Below are 13,045 nucleotides of genomic sequence, written 5' to 3'. Positions count from 1 at the left end.
TACGTCGGAGTGTACAGTAATGGAAACAAAATTTAATAAAATAAAAATTACAAATTTATTATTTGGTTTTCTTCTTTAAAAATTAAAAATTAAATTTAAATTCGTACATTTGTGCCTGAAAGTGGCACTGAAACGGCACACCTCGCTTTGAGCTCTGATGTTCTTGCTGCTATCGATACGGAATTATTAGGTGCAGGCACGAAGGTGGTTAGAAATGGGGTACCTAGTTGCGGATAGTATCATGTAAACTGCGTGCAACTGACAAAAAAGGGTGAAGTGTATTGTAAACTCTCATAATGAAACTTTCAGCTGTTACTTCATCAGTCAGCGTGATCGCAGAAATTGATACTATAGACGATACCATTATTGGTCGAAAGAATTATGATCAGCTATGGGTAATTTCCGTAGTGGTGGAGGCTAACAGAGCAAATGTTCAAATGGCACTGTGCACTGTGCGTCTAACGAGCAATTTAAAAAAGTGCAAAATAAGATTTTGGCCCCATTTCCTTTCTTACCCCGTAGTCAGCACTGCTGGCTTAATGAATGTGGTGTCTATCCTAGAGGTCGCTGATACCACGCCTGTTTCCAGTTCCTACTTCCTAAGCGTGATTGGACGGTGTGATATTTGTAGGATATTCTTCAAACACGTGTACGGCTCTAACAAGTGTATTATTGTTCAATAGTAACGTGAGCCTGAGGCAAGCTCTATCAAAAGAAAAACTATATTATGAACTGTAAAGTCTCAGCGACAGTGAAAATGATAATAACCAGCCCGAATTTCTAGGTTAATAATCACCTATTTCCAATATGGCGGCCAAGATGGCCGACAAGTTGGCGGATATCGCGACAGTTGATTTTCTGGAAATACTACACTCTAGTGGCAAAAAATTAAACCAATGTGGCGGCAGCGCTCGCTAGCAGACGAAAACAAGATGGCGGATCCAAGATAACCGTCATGACATCATACTGGTTTGAGTAATATCTGCCTTTACGAATGTAGCGGGAGATCGTCTGTTGGTGGCATCTGTGGAGGAAGGATCCAAAGCCATTTTTTATCCTCAACGGGTTCGAACCAGGAACTCCATAACATAAGTGTCTTTTTATTAAAATATTATTAAAATTGTAATTAGCTAGATTTTATAAATTTTAAAAAATTTCCCGATTTTATACATTAATAGTTATGAATATTCAAGATGGTGGACGTCATGTCATCCATGATGGCGGCCAAGGTCAAGGTCAAAGCTCCCCCTCCAGAGGCTTATTGGAGGCTTGTTGACGGGGAATTTGAGAATCTTTGAATACATTTCAGGCCTTTGACATTTTTGAGGAAAAATTAGAACTTTTTCCTCGAAAAGGGAGTTTTATCTCGAAATATGGAAATTTGAAGGAATTTTGTCATTTTAGGGTAATTTTGAGGAATTGTAGACTCCAAGATGGCCACCGTGACACCACAATACAAAATGGCGTTCGGCATCTCGACACTTCAACCATGACCCAGGGCTCGGATCGGCCAATATATACTATTGGTATTCATGTGACCTTTGTTATGAAATATGCATTTGAATTGTGTTTTTTTGGTCGAAGATTTACATCAAAAGCATTCACTTCCTTACGTGCCCAAGATTAAAATTTAGACGTCAGTAAAATTAGGTAAATTCCGTATATCAACGTAAATTCTATGTGTAACTATCAGGAATGATAACATTGTTTCTAAAACACGTGTGCACGATCACATAATGAAGACTCATTAGCAGAAAATATTTTTGATGAGAGCACTTACCTTGACCACATGAGTAGAAATGCCAGCATGCAGTGCCGGTTCTACGAGCGCGTACGGCAGGCAGCCTCAGAATGCGTAGCATCTCGCAAAACAAGGCAAGTGGTCATTTCGAACTTATTCTCTCACCCCTTCTCCAACCGTTAGCTGCTGAGGCCACACCCACCATTACATTAAATGCTTCTCCACCCTTCCAATCCCTCATCATTTGACGGACGGAAAAGGAAACATAAAAGCCAAGACAAGTCGATGTTTCTTACTTCCCGAGTATAAAAATGGGAAAAATAGAAAACAAATATTGTTGTGACGAAATTATAATATTTTTGGTAAGCCTGTATACAAGAGGAACCAGTTAAAACATAAAGTTAGCTACGAACATTTTAATACATTGTTTATGGTTTTTAATAAACGAATTTATTTTATTTATGTACATGACATTATTATTTATGTATTTACTATGATAGTATTTTAGAGTACTGTTTAGAAAACCGCCAATATATTTGCTGTGGATGAAAAAGAACTCTCTTTTAAAGAACCTAAGGTTAGCCTTCTAGTTGTTCACTTTTGTTACTTTACAAATTGTTATATAGTTTTAAGAGAATTTACAATTACGGAGAAATGGATCACAAACATAATAATTAAATACAAAACTGTCATAAAAATCATTTTATCAAAAGAACACTAACGAAACGTCACTCACCCGAATGATTCTTTATTTAGTTTGGTCTTTATATATATATATATATATGGGCCTTTTGGGTCAACGACATACTGTTCTGCACATCTGAAAACCTTTTATTGCATACCATCATGCAGGATTTATTGTTTGGATAAAGTTAATGTTTCAAATTATTTTGAACTGCTGTTCGTTCTACCAGAATAATATAAACGGGATAAAACTTATTCATACACTTTTATTTTAAAAATATTATTTTTTTATAATCTTTAAATTTTCAACCAGGGACGGATCTAGGCATTCCTTCACCCCGGAGAGAATAAATATACCAGGAAAAATTTTGTTTAGCACCCGTGTACAATATAAGAAAAATTTAAAAATGTTCTATACCTAGTGTACTTACCAGTTTTTAGGTGTTTCTTTTTTGTTGGACAAACCACATGACCTTGCGCTTTGTAGCCTTGTTGAAGCCAACTCTCATGGACCAGTGTAACTATTACGTCACATCAGTCGCCTATGTAAAAGAACAACTTATTTCTTTCCGGCTACTACTTGCTGGCGCCTGTTAAATAGTATCAGGCTGTAGCAACGTAAATAATATCAGTAAGATTTGATATACGCATTGCCATACCAAAAACTTGGATAAATATTTAAAAAAATCCGAATGTATTGAAAAAAAATTACGTATCCAAGAATGCGGGGTATGAACATCTTTTAAGCATTAAGGGCGAATAATTTAAGGATGGTGATTGTCAGCCCAACATTACACATGCCAATAAACACTTTCTCCATAATTATTATTTATTTGACTGTGTTTTAAAATCGAGGCCGTAGGCCTTCGTTGCTGGAATCACAAACTACAGCTTGGCTTCCGTGTTGAGACCACGTGCTTGTAAATGATGAAGTGCCAGACGTTTCGGCTTGCCTTGTGGCAGCCATCATCAAGGCCTGGTGTTCTGGCGCAGTATTTCTATAAGGGCTGATCGCAGCTGAGCTGTGATTGGTCCCTGATGTCGGCCATGATTGGCGGATGCTCTGTTCAGTCAGGAAGCATATGCTTTGTAGATGCAGCAAGCTTGGCACATCATAATCCTTGCATGAAAATCGTTCATGATTATTATAAAACAAATAATTTCAGATACTACTTAATCTGTAGCCATCTTCTCTGTTAATGTTATTATGACGTTTTCTTATTTCTATGACTTCCCTGATTAACCTGAGGTCGAAGTTGGCGACATTATTAATGCGTTGGGCTTGGTCAAAGTCGATTCATGTTTCATTGTAGTGCTGTGCTATGTCTGAGCAGTTTATGTTGTACTTGATGTTTGCTAAACGTTCTTTAGAGATAGACAATTATGTCAGTTTGTCCTAAGTATGTCTTATTGCCCGAGCAGGGCACTTAATAAACTCCTGGGAGGTTATCAGACAGTTTTTGTTTTTCACAGTGCATAGAAATTACTTCAGCTTATTGACTGGCTTCTGATGTATTACTTTTGTAATACTTTGGATATTATTTCTGTAGGCCCTAGATGTATGCTAGTACTGAAAAATGATCTTTATTATCCCGGTATTCATTGTTACTCTTCCTGTGTTTTATATATATGACTCGGGATATTTCTGCTTCTGTGTAATCCAAGGGCGTCGCCAAGGGGGGTAGGGGGGGGCAGCTGCCCCCACCTAGAGCCCTGGGGATTCAAAAAAAATGTAGCCAAATGCAAAAAAAATACACACTTTTCCCACAACTTGCCCCCCCCCCCCTAGGCCATCGGCTGACCATCGGCTGGCGACGCCCTTGGTGTAATCATTAGCTACCAGTGGTTGCAGTTCCTCGTTTATACTGGGTTCGTCGCATATGTTATGTGCTCTTTTGATCTTTGTGGAAATTACTGCTTTATTGTGGCTGGGTGATGGTAGGAGTTTGCATTTAGGTATCTGTCAGAGTGGGTAGGTTTCCTGTTCACTTTGTTTTTTAATGTACTACCACTTCTACTGAAGTAGTACATCCAGGAAATGTAGAGTACGTTCATTACCCATTACCCTGGTGAACCTGATGCTTACATCCTAATTGTTGACATGTTCCCGGAACACGAATAGTGACAAAGTTTCACGTCTATGTGGCAAGATGAAAAATGTATCATCCACATTGCGACACCAGCATTTCGGCTTGTACTAGCTTCCTTGAATGTCTTTCGTCTCGAAAGGTTTCATAAATGTGTCAATTCGAAGTGGCGACAGAGGTAAACGCATCGAAGTTCCTTCAGTTTGGGCAAAATAATGGCCTCGGTATGAGAAGAAAGTTGAGGTCACACAGTATTCTAATAGTTTTAATAAGTTGTTAATGGATTCTGAGTCAGGTAGATGGCTTCTTACTGTTTCTTTGCTTCTTCCACCGGGACTTTAGTTAAAAGTGATTATACATCAAAACTCACGAATAAATAATTTTGTTCGATTTTTTATTGCTAGAGACATTCCACAAATTGCCCTGAGTCTCTGATGAATGATTTAGCTTTAGTATGGCTTCTTTCTGCACATTGTTTATGTACCTGGCAACAGCATGAGTAGGCGAGTCTATAGCACTTACTGTTTGATGGAGAGGTACTTGTGATAAGTGAATTTTCGGCAATCCATACATAGCAGGTGTTCTGCTTGCCTTTGGAATCAAATTATTCTTTGCTTCTTTTTCCAGTGAAAACTCAGAAATAATTTTCTTCCTTCTCTGCTCAACTTAGTTTGCTTGTAAGTAGAATCAGTCAGAAGGTTTATTTATCTTGCTCTCGTAGTCAGCCGAATTAATGACTTCCATTTCCTGGCATTTTTCAGCAAGCAGGACACCAATGTTCTTATCTTTTTTCATGTTTAGCAGATCGCTTCTTTTAACACTTTCAATGTTCGATTTTAGCAAATGTGCTTTCTTAATTACGTGAACCGTTTCTGCTCTAATTCTTTAGCCTCGGTTTTCGCGAGAGCTTTATAGCTGCTTCGACTCTAGTGATGAAGTCCTCCACTGATGGCTGTTTAGGAGGAACAGCATAGTTAAGGCTCTAAGCCAGAGCTGTAGTCCTGGCTTTATCAAGGTGTTTATCGAAGAGGTTGGCCAAAACTGTATTTTTGTCCAATGAAGAAGTGATTTTTTCTTTAAAAGGTTGTCACAACTTATGTGTTTTTATTTGCATTTTTTCCAGCTCTGCTTAGGTTATTTGCTTTATCCTATCCAGAGTATCCCAGTCGTCAGGATGTAGAAAATAAGAAAGCTTCATGTGGATTCCAAACAACAGTTTTGATGTATAGTCCAGTTCCCATTGAGTGTTCTGTATCCTCTCCCTGAGCTTTGCTATGATCTCGGAATCGTTTCTGGTAAACTAGTACTCTTAGTAAAGTCGACTTGTTCACTCTAAGTGTTTTAAAATCAAATTTTATGGCCACAGGCCAAACTGTCGAGTGAACTTATCTAAGATCACCACATGTGCTGTGTTTAAAGGCTGGGACTAGCTACGCAATGGGCTGGACCTTATTCTCGTGCGTGCTGCCGAGTGGTCTCTCGCAGTGACTCGAAGTGACGCCTGTTGCAGGTCCCGCTACGAGCCGCAGCCATGAGGGACGAGTTGGTCTGGTCCCGCGACACCCTGTAGACACACGCCGACTCCCAAGACCACACAGAGCCTTGCACGCCTCTGCAGTCTGCTGCCCTCCAGCCAGGTGAGGACTGCAGAGACCAGCTCAGCGTCTTGTCTCACCACGTGTAGCGACTTGCAGTGTGCTCGGCAAAAACCGTCACCGTTCAGCGACAGGCGAGATACGTTATCGACTAGCAAACCAATGCATATGCAAGTAGTAAATTCATTAATACCAAAGAAACAAGTCGTCAAAATGAACGATTCAAATTTTCTAGGTTGATAGGGTAGAAACAGCATAATTAGAAACACAATTATTTCGCAATTTTTTAAATGTATAAAAGTAGACTTGAATCACATATGCATCTGCCTTACGTCGATGATTGGACATCAGTGCACATGACACACCCTTGAACACCATGAGACAGTTATAAACAAATATAAGAAGTGGTTACCGAATAACGTGTAACCCACCAAATAATGCGACCTTATTATCGTCCAATGAGCACTCTAAGATGGCTCGATTATAAATAGACCAGTTGGGTCTAGCCTGGCACTAAAGGAATTCGCGAAATAATATTGTATTTTAGTTTAAGTCACCATAAGGCCAAAATGGGACTAAGTAAACTGTATTCTCATGTAGTCTTAGACGTATAAGTTAACAGCAAACAGGTTTTACTATTAAAAAAATGTTTAAATGGCATAAGTTATAATTTCCCGATTCTTTTAGGGAAAATGTGCACAAGATAAAACTTTTCTTACACACTTTTCCCCTGGCAGCATACAAACACACAAACATAGGCTTATATGTAAGCGTTGGTTTGAAGTTGTTCAATGCTGTTTGTAAATGCTTTCAAAAGAGCTTCCAGAAAATATGTTGAAAGTTCATCAGCTTTTTCCTTACAAAATGTATCCTAACAGCCTTCATCGTGTACAGAGGTAATTAGATTTATTTACAATATTTCTATAAAGTTTTATATCTGCTGGATATTATTGTTTCCACCGGTGGTTAGAAGAGGGATACTTCATTAAAATTTCTATGGTAGCGATACACAATAGTTGAAAATAAATACTTGATAGCTCTATGAGAACAATAATTTCATAGATGTACCGTAATACGATGAAATGTTTGTTGAGATAATAGCTATTGAAATTATTAAGATCTTATTAAAACATTTAGATTTAGGCGATATTTTGGTGATATTATAACGACGGTTTTTGGAATAATCTTTGCGACTTTTTAACTACATTCATGGGAAACAAAGTGACGAGTAGTCTATTCTCCCCAGAACACGTTAAACCATTCTATTAATATCTCAATATATTGACATATTCTGGCTATAAAAATGATGTGATGGCCACCGTTTTGTTACAAACACTCGCATCCACACGGAACCTACACAATAGCCTTGGGTGTGCATATAAGTATTCTGTATACGGTGGGTCTGAATTCAAATACATACTTGGTCTGCATGTTCATCACGAAACAAAATAAGTTGAATATATATTTACGATTCGTGGCCTTAATTGCTTCCTTAGGCTGGTACCTGTATACGCATTTGGATTTGGAGCTGAGCAACTGATGTATTACAAAAATTAGAGCGAGTAAGATAGAACATTGAAGGGTCTGGTTGATTTTTAATTAAAAAAGACCGTTTTTGAGAAAGCCAATATCAAGTTATATAAAGAAATCCGGCGACGGGCATGTGTGAAAAACACAGAACAACCAATATGATAGGGCTACTACAAATCAGGGGCACTGATTTTTAAGTTTCGCACATGCCTGATAATATATTTTAAAGAAATCTTTTGATTGATAACTAAAATTAGTTTTTACACGAGTATTATCATTCTCCTTTATAAATCACATTATTCGTTTTCATTACACACAATTTGAGAAGTAATTTGTACCCTCAATTAATCCAGGAAACAAGTTTTGGGTAGGTGTAGAACTTTATACAGTTAAATATTATTTGAACACTTAAGTGTTCCATCCTTAATAATTTCCTTTTTATTTTGCAATAAACCAGTTGTCCAGCTCTAAATTGAAAAACGTATACCAGCCTTGGGAATAAATTTAGACTCTAATTCGTGTAAGATTTTGACTTTGTTTTTTTCGTTCAGTTCAAGATTTTCAGTAGAATTGAGACACGTTCTGAAGATGTTTTAGTGGCCTGAACTTAATTTCTTTTGTTGTTTTAACCTTAGGATAGGTATATTATGCATAAAAACCCTTAATGAGTGTAATTTTTCATGCCCAATATTTTCTCCACAGTGAGGGGCGAGATGACCAATGGGCTCGCATTAAGAGGTACCTGGGTTACAGTCCTTCGGTTTCTCGAAATCCTTCCAGGATAATGCTGGGGTGTTGTGTCGAGTGATACCGCCCCCAATGACCTCGTTGTCGTTGAGGTTTATCATTGTTGGAAACTACAAGTAAGTTAACGGACTTTCCAACGAAGAAATAACCTTACATAGACGAAGATTTCTTCGTAAATTCAGACAACTGTGTCATCGTAGAAACCACGCCGCATTTTAATTTCCAGTTGTGTTTTTCGGTATGAACTGTGTAAACACACGCGTAGAAGAAATACGAGTGTTTTTGCAGTTGTCTTTACTAGTTTTTGGATGTTTTTCTTATATACAAAGAAATCTATTGTGGATTCATGTTAAAGTAAGGGAACTCAGTATCCTTAAATTTACAAAGATAACGAACAATTTACGAAGGTCCCTAGGTAATTTGTAACCTTCGTTCTTTGTAAATTTAAGGTGAACATTTTAACAGAGCGAAACCGGAATTTAAATAGCACATCCGTCACTCTTACGTCAGCTAGCCAAGCAAATTACAACATGGATTCATCCGGACGTCAGCATATTTTCCCTAATCAGTGCTGCCAACAATCCATGTTTTTATCTCAGCGATTTATATCGATGTATCTTTATTATTTATGTCGCATTGCATTAGCATTTAATCGGAAGATTTCTGAGTCGTGATTGAATTGTTTGGACGCGAGTTCAACAACCGAAATTTCATCAAGCAAAACATCTGTAAGAAAAAATACAAAATCCATAGGCCGTTTATTTTTGTGACCATTGACTGGCGCAAACAAACAATTGAAGATATAATCCATTTATCAGTTCAAAAGTATGAGTTTGCCAAACATTTGACGGACGGATGAAATTTTTCGGGCTCTCTGATTGGCTGCAGGCCACGTGATGGGCGGATGGATGATGGGGACGGGCTATTGGAAATCCAGCATTAAGTAGGCCTAAGACGGTCAATCATTTTGATAAAAAGTTTGAGTCAATTGGATGAGTCAGCATGACTGACCGTCTAGGAACTCGTTTAACTGTTGAGGAATAAAACATTTCATATGAAAGCCGCTTCAAATGAGTTTCGATAAAAAGATTTAAGGGTTAATTGAAGCGCGCGTTAATCGATCGACTCAATCTTATTATGAAACTATTGACCATCTAGAGACGCCTTTCGTCTCCAAATTAAATATTTAAAAAAAAAATTGAAGTCGGGTGGGAAGAGAAAAAAAAGGGGAGGGGATCTGAAATATTTGACCGAGAATCAGAAAATGAAATTTAATCGTAAGAGTAAAATTCACTTATTGAAACAATTAACACATCGTCAGTGATTAAAACTAAGTATCGTTTTCCTGTTGGTATTTAGATGACACATTTTAATATCAATTAAAACATTTAGCTGTAATATATTTTTTTAAAGTTTTGTAGCTATTTTTGTTTAATCGAATAAATATTTACCTATACACTTGTTGCTGGCTACCTTAGCACAGCAAGGCTTCAAGGACAGGTGGGTAGGTGCACAGAAGCCAACATTAGTAAAGAATTATAATATTATTACTAACACAATAAATATTACAATCCACAGCATGAATTATGAGCACGATAGTGTGCCATGACATTTTCCCAAAGCATGTTTGGCTCCAGCTGGGTTTAGCCTCTACAAGTAGTCTAAGAACAAATGATAGACAATGATTAATAACAAATTTACGATGGATTAATTCACCTTTATCCAACCAATACCTGTGGGGCTTTAAGTAATAAGTTTATATTTGTTTTGAAATTGATATAAATGAATTAAAATTCTCAAACTCGTTTGGCGAATATACTCATGAATAAACCATTGCTCGCTCGGCTAGCATGTAGTTTGCAAAATACGGAATCGTTGTCTGGGTTGCTTACTAAAATACGTTACTCGTTCTGCAACTAGCACCGTACTCGCTAATCAAACACAAAGAAAAGTTACTTATATTATTATTATTATTATTATTATTATTATTATTATTACCAACGTTATGACTCTTTAAGTGGCTTTACTTTCTTCAAACTAAGCTCCTCAAAACGTCTGCTAATTTATGGTTATCCTGCTTCTTAAAAGAACCACGCCACTCGTCTCAAAAGATGATCCCGCAGGCAGTCCTCGCTGGTTGCTGCCACAACGTCGACTCCGGGGCTGGAGGTCAAGAAACACTTGGGCTGTGAGCCTCCGCACGGGCTTTGAATATATAAACTGTATAGAAGTCGCCAGCCCAGGTTAAAATTTCTAATACGGTTTTGAGGTAGTTGGTTAATTCACCGCCGCAATCGCCACCATCTCTAGGGGCATCGACTTGTGGTGGTCCCTAGCGGACAAGTGTCGAACTCTTCAAACACCCCTTCCCCCTCCCGTTGAACGACGTTGAGCTGCAGTGAAATATGGATGAGGGGTGCGGGGAATGACAGCGGTCGACAGCGCTGCGCTCTAACGTGTAAATAACAACTAAGACGATACAGGGCGTTACGGCAGCGCACTGCAGCGGTGAAGTTCCCAAGCTGCTCATCATACGCTTCTGAAAAACGTAGAGTAAATCCTATCCACTCGCGACTTCTATACAGTATATATATTCAAAGGCACGGACTCCGGGGGTGCCGAACCTCCGAGTCCACCCTCCGGTGCTGGGCGCCAAACCGCCCCGGGACTCGTCCTGGTCCTCCCGTCCCTGGGCCCTGATGCTCGAATTCGTTCGACTTCATAGACCATTCGAGTCGAGTAGAGTGATGAACTCGCATACGACTTGGTGTGTTCGACATTTGCTATGCTCGAGGTGCTACTTGTCGCATGCGACTTACACAAAAGTCTTCGAGACGGAGAAGTCGAGTGGATAGTGGGAATTCGGAGAGAATTGTGAATTTGTCAGGATGGCTACTCTGCTCGTGTTCCAACTGGCCAATCAACGATCGCCGTTTCGTTTGTTGTCGTGTTCGGTAGGAAGAAGACAAACTCTTTATCAAAACATTTTTTTTATTTTGCCGTGTGTTCGTGAATGCCTAATTAATTAAAATTGTCGATTAGGTCAGGTCAGTTACATTATAAATACTTTCAAACTAAACTGACCTTAAAAATAATATGAATTAATTTTAATGGTTGTTCAGTTTTAAAGTATTTATAATGTAGCTGACCTGACCTAACAAACCAGGACAAAGGATAAACAGTAGGAACTCACGTAATTTTTTTTTTTTACTTATTACTTGCGCAACAATATCAAAATAACAAATAAAACATTAAAATTTGAAACGTTAAAATCTCGCCTAAGTTAGAGGCGGGTACAATTCCTTTGCTGTTAGTAGAAAATGATGTAGTCGTTCACGTACGTCGCGAAAAAAAAAAGAATTCATACTCGTAAACAAGCAACAAACTTGAACGCCGCATGAAAGCACAGGTATTGTGATGAAAATTAAAAATTCGATATCTCCTAAAGTATTTGGAATTTCTTATCTCCGCCGTGTTTAATGAAAAGAGGAAGTTAAAGAGCACAGAATAAAAGTATTTTCGGAATTAAATTTTGTTTTAACAAATATCGCCCAAATATTAATATTAAAAAATTCGATATCTCCTAAAGTATTTGGAATTTCTTATCTCCGCCGGGTTTATTGAAAAGAAGAAGATAAAGAGCATATAATAAAAGTATTTTCGGATTTTTAACATTTTTTTTGCAAATACCGCTACTCTACATATTTACCAAAATTAAGACTAAGTAGCATTAACTAGTGTTGTGTTTACAGTATTGTAATGAACATGTAGGCCTAACCATTTATGTTCAGTTTGGCGTTAGGGAGCAGGCTACATAGGCTAATTTTAATGTGGATACACACAAGACATAGACGTTCACTTGGAACTAAATATGCCAGGCTATTACCACTGTCACAGGAACAAACCAAGCATTTTAACATAACTGAAATAGGCCTACCTATTTAAACCTGTATAATGCTTAAACAGGGGGTTTACTTATGTTTTTCTTTGATTAGCTATTTATTGTAACTGGTAACTTAATTCAGGTATGCTCCAAGGAGGGATAAACTGCCATTCTGTGTTAATGGTGCTGTAGTGTTTGACTTCAGTCAATAATTATATTAAAAATGTACTACAGGCATAACTGCCTTCTGCATAACATTGCACTCTGACAGCTAACGAACCATTTGTTTTGTCACCGAAACTACACATAAGCAAGCACATAAAGATAACAATAGGGCTTCTTTGGTTTTTATAAGGTGCTAACAATTACTTTAGTTTCAACAGAAAGTGCAGTTGTACGAGAAGGTGCCGGCATAACCTCTTCCAGACTGCTAATCAGGTCTCCGGCACACCGCTTGTTAAGACGAAACAACTTAACAAATTTGTTGTCGTCCAGTTCAAACGCATCCTTCCGTTCTAGGAATCGACGAGGGTTTCTAGCTGCTTCTATTTCAGCTAATTCAAGCTCTTCAATGTCCAACACATCCAACCACTCCGCCATTTTCACTGTTTTCGTGACTTTTCGCATTCGTAATGGTTATCTCATTCGAGTTGGACCCCTCGGTTTCCATTCCGAACACTCGAGTCGCACACGAGTAAACTGGAACAGTTCGTGCATACCAAAGCATCAAACCGATCGGAAAAGACCACTCGGCTGGCAACTCGCATACGACTTAAAA

General features: G+C 38.2%; 1 long non-coding RNA gene across 1 annotated transcript in view; it reads left to right on the top strand.

Annotated features, from left to right (window-relative positions):
- Nucleotides 1–13,045, top strand: part of LOC134529525 (uncharacterized) — a 153,074-nt gene that overhangs the window by 16,506 nt on the left and 123,523 nt on the right. The window contains exon 2 of the long non-coding RNA XR_010074620.1: nucleotides 6,023–6,149. This is a non-coding gene — a long non-coding RNA (uncharacterized LOC134529525). The remainder of the gene's footprint in view (nucleotides 1–6,022; nucleotides 6,150–13,045) is intronic.

This window comes from Bacillus rossius, chromosome 2 (genome assembly GCF_032445375.1).
Source record: "Bacillus rossius redtenbacheri isolate Brsri chromosome 2, Brsri_v3, whole genome shotgun sequence".
Lineage (NCBI taxonomy): Eukaryota > Metazoa > Arthropoda > Insecta > Phasmatodea > Bacillidae > Bacillus > Bacillus rossius.
Note: the sequence above shows the minus strand (reverse complement) of the source record. Positions and strands in the feature narration are given on the sequence as shown.